General features: G+C 33.9%; 1 non-coding gene across 1 annotated transcript; it reads left to right on the top strand.

Moving 5' to 3' along the window:
- The first annotated feature begins 321 nt into the window (after positions 1 to 321).
- On the top strand, positions 322 to 428 carry LOC131182576 (small nucleolar RNA R71). The gene has a single exon (XR_009150840.1). It is a non-coding gene; the product is annotated as a small nucleolar RNA R71 (small nucleolar RNA).
- Positions 429 to 7,051: the final 6,623 nt, after the last annotated feature.

Raw genomic sequence — 7,051 nt, 5'->3', positions numbered from 1 at the left:
CTTCCAGATGATGATGATGAACTAACCAACATACTTAAATCTTCCATCTTCTTAGCCAAAACATTTGTAAGTGCATTAAACTTTGCATTAATCATGTTGAACGGATCAAGGTCATACATTCCAGCAGCTTGCCTCCTTTGAGTTGGAGCTGGTCCTCTTAGACTACTCCAAAGATGAGTATTCTTTGCAATTTTCTCCAATAGCTCATAAGCTTCATCTTCATGCTTCATAATAAATTCTCCTCCTGTTTGAGCATCAATAATCCCTCTAATTGCAGGAGTGACATTTGTTTAAAAATTCTGGTTTATCATTCATTTTGGAATGGCATGATGTGGGCATTGTCTCTCTAATTCCTTCCATCTCATCCATGACTCATAGAGAGTTTCATCTTCTCTTAGTCTAAAAGCTGTCATTTGATTCCTCAATTCTTGAGTTTTTCCAGGTGGAAAATATTGTGCAAGAAATGTATCAGTGAGTTGCTCCCAATTTGTAATGGAGTTGTGAGGTAAAGAATCAAACCAATCCAATGCTCTATCTTTCAAAGAGAACGGGAATAGCTTCAATCTTGCTGCATCATCAGACACTCCAGGTTGTTTTTGCATATCACAAATCATAGCAAACTTCTTTAGATGTGTGTGCAGATTTTCAGAAGGATGTCCCCAAAATTGGGAATTTTGAATCATTTGAAGAACTCCAAAATCCATCTTGTAACTATTTGCATCAATTCTTGGTCTTGCTATACTCTCTCTCAAATCATCAAAACGAGGAAAAGCATGATCCATCATACTTCCCCTAGGCACATTAGCATTTACAACCTCTTCACCTTGGGCTACATTTTTATTATTTCGATCATTCCCAGCATTACCACCAATTCTAATTCTTTCATCAGCCATGTCTGCTTCAATTTCAGTTTCTCTCAAGGCTTCTTTCCTTTTCCTGGTTTCTTTCTTGTTGGCTTTACAAAATTTCTCAATTTTAGGATTAAACAATAAGGATGTGTCATTTGTGCTTCTAGCTCTTCTCATAAAAGATTAAGAGTACCTAAAAAGAACAAACAAACACAAAATGAAAAGATAACAAAGATAAAACTATAAACAACTAAAATAATCAAGAAATCAATCTTAAACAAACAACTCCCCGGCAACGGTGCCAAAAACTTGATGTGTCCCAACCGCAAGTGCACGGTCGCATAAGTAATATAGAAAGATATCGCTCTACGAGGAGTTGTGTTAATGATTGAATTTTTGATATAAAAAGTTGACTAATTTGAACTATTTTTGAAATTAAAGCAATAAATTGATGGGTATTGGAGTATGAAATCTATATGTGCAAAATCAACAATCTATTCAACAATGTAATGATTTAAAAAATTTGCATGAAATTAAAATAGGCAAATTAAAATATGGCAAGATTTAAAATGGCAAGTAATTAAATTCAATTAGAAATTAACAATGATATAAAGGCGATTCCGAAGTTCGGGAGTTCATATTCAAGCTATTTTGGGATTTTAAATTGGTTATCCAATCTCGTGGAACTTACGGGTTTTAAGGAGATTAATTATTAAATCCTTTGAATACCCTTTCGAGTGGGACAAAGAGTGCCTTAATCAATCTAATCCTACTTTCGTGGAATTAAAGTTAATTAAGACCCATTAAGTTACTTAATTAATCTGTAAATCCTCTTAATCCTTAGTCTATTTCTAGATCTAAGTTAATTAAGTCCAATTTCTTGATTATCTATCACAAGGCTTTCTCCTTTTGGTGCCTCAACCATGGATTAAGAACATCACTTAGTGGGATCCTACACCAAGCATGTCATTGAGCACACAAGAAATGAATAAAACTCATTAAGACCACAAAATATGGATTACCCAATCAAAATCCACAAAATATCTCAAATATTACATCCCTTACTCCAGAATCAAAGAAAACTACTCACTATCCATAATATTTACAAGATATTCTGAGTTAATATGGAAATAAAGCTTTAATCTAAGCTAAGAACTAAGAAACCCAATACTAGAAAGGTAGAAAATATGCAATAAAGGAAAGAAAACTCCAAATCTGGTTGGAAATGGTGTGGGAGACGTTTTTGACTCTTCAGCTGCTGCCCTCTTCCTTTTCCTTTTCTTCCTCTCTTTCTCCTCTTTCTAAAATGGGATAAGGGTCTATTTATAACTTTTTCTGACAAGGAGCCCTAAAATGGTGTGTTTGAGGTGTGATTTTCTGAGGGAATCTTCTGCCAGCTCATCAATGAAGTCTTTGTGGGACTGCATAAGTGGACTGCATAAGTTATGCAGTCCCTTATGCAGTTTTCGCTGGTTTCTGGCTCTCTTGTGCGAAACTGCATGAGCAAGGTGCAAGACTGCATAGGTTATGCACAATTCTGTGAGGTTGCATAAGGGAGGCACGAATCTGCATAAGTTATGCGGCAACTTATGCAGATTTCGGCAGGTGCTTGGGACAGTTTCTTCTCCTTATGCAGAACTGCATAACTTATGCGGCAAGTTATGCGCAATTTGGCCAATGCATACTTCAACTTTGAAACTTGTTTTTGACATCTTTGGCTGCAGAAATCATTCCTCAAAAGTAAAATTTCTTTTTAGTCCTTCAAAAACACCATTTTTCCTACAAAACAAAGTAAAAATTACAAATTAATCCAAAATTGACAATTATGAAAAACTAACTAAATAACTAATGAAATTAGCTAAAAGTGACTAATAATCAAATAAAATGGCTATGAAATTAAACCTAAATGACTATGCAAAATGTATGCATCACTACACGAAACTTTTACCTATCAACACTCTATTTTTTTTCTCTCTCGCCATACCCGACTCTCTCTCTACTCTGCATTGATTCATGGTACTACTCTTACCAATTTTTTTTTCATTAACACTAACCCATTTTCATCAAAGCACCTATCTCACTCTTTAATCATCACTTAAAACTCTAATCCCTCATTCATTCCTCACTGCGCTAGAACCCATTTTAAATTCCCAATTCTTCATCACCTCTGGTTCACCATCTATGGCTCGCACCAAACGAAAAATCCCTACTGCTGTAGCCTCGCCGTCCTCTTCTTCATCTGAAGAACTCCCTGTTGTCGCATTAAAGAAGAAATTGAAAGAAAAGAGGAAAACACCAGTAACTGAGTCCAACAGTGTATCCTCTGACCCATCTGAGGAAGTCGAACCTGCGGTGATGACACCAGAAAAGAAAAAGGGAAGGAAAGTGCATGGGATTAACATTCAGCGCAAAAAGGGTGCTTCAAAATCATCGGGCTTTGTCGTTGACAAAGCGCTTCTAGACTGTAAGTTCATTAAATAGGATAATTTTGATCAGGTTGATTTTCAATTTAAGGAACTCTTTAAATTTCAAGAATGGATGAATGTTTATGAATGCACTGATGTTTACTACCCTAGACTAGTCCAAGAATTCTATAGAACTTTAAAAGTAGTTGATGAAGAAGACAGATTTAAGGTTTCTTTGAATGACAGAGCATATGACATTTCTGTTGAGTTGATTGCTAAAGCCTTAAAATTGCCGAATGATGGAAATAGAATCTCTGCTCATAGAGATGTTGCTAGAGTTCCAGGTTTTAATTTGACTGAATTTGAAAGTGAAGTTTTTCCTGCCAACACTGCCACTAGTGAAAAATCCACTAGCACTAAAGCCTTTCAGCACATTAAGATTATTCACAGTATGGTGAATTATATATTTTATCCTAAATCTGGCAGCTATGGATATTTAAGTTACTTGGATATGTGCATCATGTGGCATATTGTTAACAAAGTAAGAATGAATTTGGCATATCTGATTTTCAAGAATATGTGTAAAGCTTATGGGATTGGTAAATTACCCTATGCACACCTCTTAACTGCCTTGTTTAGAGAATTGGAGATAAATGTCTCTAAAGAGAATTCTAGGGCAGATTTAATTGTGCTTAGAGAATTTCATTCTGATAGTGATGGACAAAAGAAACATTTTGAAAAAGGTGGATCTTCTAAAGCTAAAGTTGATTCAAATTCCCAAAGTGAGATTATGAGTGAACTTCAAGGGCTAAGAGCATTTATTAATGAGAAATTCAGTACATCAAATCAGTCTATTGAACTTCTGAGAAAATTTGTGGATATTGTTGATTACAAAGTAAGTCATTTACTTACTCAAAATAAGGAGTTAAAGAAACAGAATGCAGATCTTAAGCAAGCACAAGAAACTGATTTTGCAACCAAAGCTGAGACTGATGTACCTGCAGGTGACCCTTCTACTCATGATGATCATGTTTTTTATCATGGTAATGTTGAGTGTGGAGGTACTAGGCTTGGTGAGTCTACTGTTGTTGTAGAACATGAAAGTGAACAGGTTGTAGAACCTGCAGTTGAACCTGTTGTTGAGCATGTTAGTGAACAGGTTGTAGAACCTGTAGTTAAGCCTACTATTGAAATTGAGAGTGAACAAATTGTAGAACCTGCAGTTGAGTCTGCACAAAAAAAGGAAGACTCTCTAAAGGATTAGCAGGAGAGTGCTCCACCTAAACCTTCTGCAGCTGAAGCATTTCAGGCTAAGAAGAGCAGTAAAATAGTTAAGTCTACGGTGTCCGATCCATACCAGACTCTTATTGCTGCCCTTCAAACCCCATCTGATGAGGATGAGTCACAGGAGCATGAGCCCAAGTTTCTCAGCCACCTGCTGCTAAACCCTGCAAGAAAAAGATGGTGCCTTCCAAAGCCATTCGAAGAAGCAAAAGGCTTAATGTTTAGAAAATGATCTGCTTTTTTAGTTTACTAATATGTTTACTACTGTTGTTGAATGGTTTTTCAGTTTGCTACTGTTTACCTTACTGATTTTCAGTTTGTGCTTACTTGGTTCTTTTTGGATTAATATCTCCTGTTTCCTTTTTGGATGATGACAAAAAGGGAGAGAATGGAATGGATGTGTGCTTTTGTTTTGGGAGAATGGATGTGTGCTTTATATTTTGAAAATGGATGTATACTTATGTTTTAGAAGTGTGTATGCAAACTATTGTGGCTTATGTGTGCAAACTATTAAGTTTAACATTTTGCATATTGAAACTGTGGATATCTCATAAATATTTCTTGTAGCATAAATTCAGAGGGAGTTTTTGTATAGCTATTAATACTTTTATTTTTCAAACTTGTGTGCATACGTTTAGGGGGAGCAATTCCCGCATACTAACATGCTTGGATATACATAAACTTACGCACACTTTTATTTATTCTTGATTGATGATTCAATTGAGTTTTGTCATCATCAAAAAAGGGAAGATTATTGACCCCGTGTAGCTCAAAATGAGCATTGATTTTGATGATAACAAAACTCAATTAGAATCTATCTAACTCAATTTTAAGTGATGTGTATATTCTTTCTCTTATTCATGAAGAATCTTTGAGGTTGCATCTAAGGAGGAAAAGCACTCAAAGGCATCTCAAGATGAATCAAAGTTGAGAAAGAACAAGATTAGGAAAGCTAAAATTCAAAGTAAAGGTATGAAAGTCATAGAGTTAGGAATTGAGTCTTAGGATTTGTGTAAAAAGAATAGATGAAAGTTTTAGTCAAATGGAGCTCAAAAATTAATTTTTCTTTTAATTATTTTATAAATTTTCTTTGATCATAACCTTGGATATTGCTATTGGAATATATATTTTTTTAAGATCTAAATTAGATTTTTAAAAATTACAATTTAAAAAAGCATCTGATAAATTAGTTTGCTAACTTGTTTGCTAAAATATTAGTTTGCTAATTTGTTTGCTAAAATATTAGTTTGCTAACTAGTTTACTACTGTCGTAAAAAATTTTATTAGTTTGCTAAATGATCAGAGTTGCTTAACTTCGTACAAAAAGACAAAATAATGGCTATTTTGCCTAGAACAGAATGTATAACGTTTCAAAAAGGTTTCAAACAGTTTAAAATGATTTGGGACTATAAATACACATTATTTACTTCATTTTACACTTGATGAAAGCTTACAATTGCACTACAATCTTGATTTTTTATTTATTACTTTTATTCAAGAGCTTTAAAGTGTTTGAGCTACCATTGGCAAATCAACTCATCTCTTATTTATAATTTGATTTGTATTGAGTGAGAGTGAATGTTAAAACATTAAATTACATTCAAGATAGGTTGTACAAGCACCTATTGAAGCTTGAGAGTGTGAGTGCTTGAGATAGCACTTGTCAAGTGTTCAAGCTACCTTGGTAAAAGCTTGGTGTTGAAAAAGTTGTAAAGGGCTTTTGGTCTCTTGCCTTTAAAAGAGCAAATAGTGGAAAGAAGACTCAAAGAGGGTTCTTTGAGAGAGTGGATGTAGGCTAGTTAAACCGAACAACTATAAAAATTATTGTATTTAATTTTTCTAACCTTAATCTCTTTACTTTTGTGTAATTTAAATTCTATGCATGTTATGTCAAAGATTGCTATAAATATTGATTGAGACTTGAATTGCAATTGAGGGACATATTCTTGAAACACATATCACTTTCACTATATATATAGGAGCACATAGTTGAATAAAGCCATAATTTTTCATTAGGCTACAAATAAGGGCAAAAAAATTATTTAAATCTAATTCACCCCTCTTGGACTATTTTGGTACAACAGTTGACACACTATTGCTATTGAAGCTCATATCTGCAATTGCAGATGTCAAGGACTGAATATCAGGCATATTTGGATCTTTCGATTCATTCTTCTTCCATGCGATTGGACATCTACTGTACAATAGTGAAAGTGGGCTGCAAACAGTAGCAAAAATTTGGGTTTGTTGGAAAGATTTTAGATTTTGTAAGAAATTATTTGTACCATTGCTAATGCTAATTCCTGGATGAGATTTTGTGTTGTTTATTTTTTTGCTGAAATAAATTATTGGTTTAGATGTTTATGTTCGGTTGTTAAAAGGAAATGAAACCTAGCCGGTCAGTTCGGTTAATTTCTTATTGATTAAATATATTTTAATTTTTCAATCTTTTCGATTCATTGAAACTAATTGTACATTCCTAATTTTATTTTATTTTTAATTTAAAAGTATAAA

Source organism: Hevea brasiliensis, chromosome 8 (assembly GCF_030052815.1).
Source record: "Hevea brasiliensis isolate MT/VB/25A 57/8 chromosome 8, ASM3005281v1, whole genome shotgun sequence".
Taxonomy (NCBI): domain Eukaryota; kingdom Viridiplantae; phylum Streptophyta; class Magnoliopsida; order Malpighiales; family Euphorbiaceae; genus Hevea; species Hevea brasiliensis.
The sequence above is the reverse complement of the archived record's forward strand: the minus strand, read 5'-3'. Positions and strand labels throughout refer to the sequence as shown.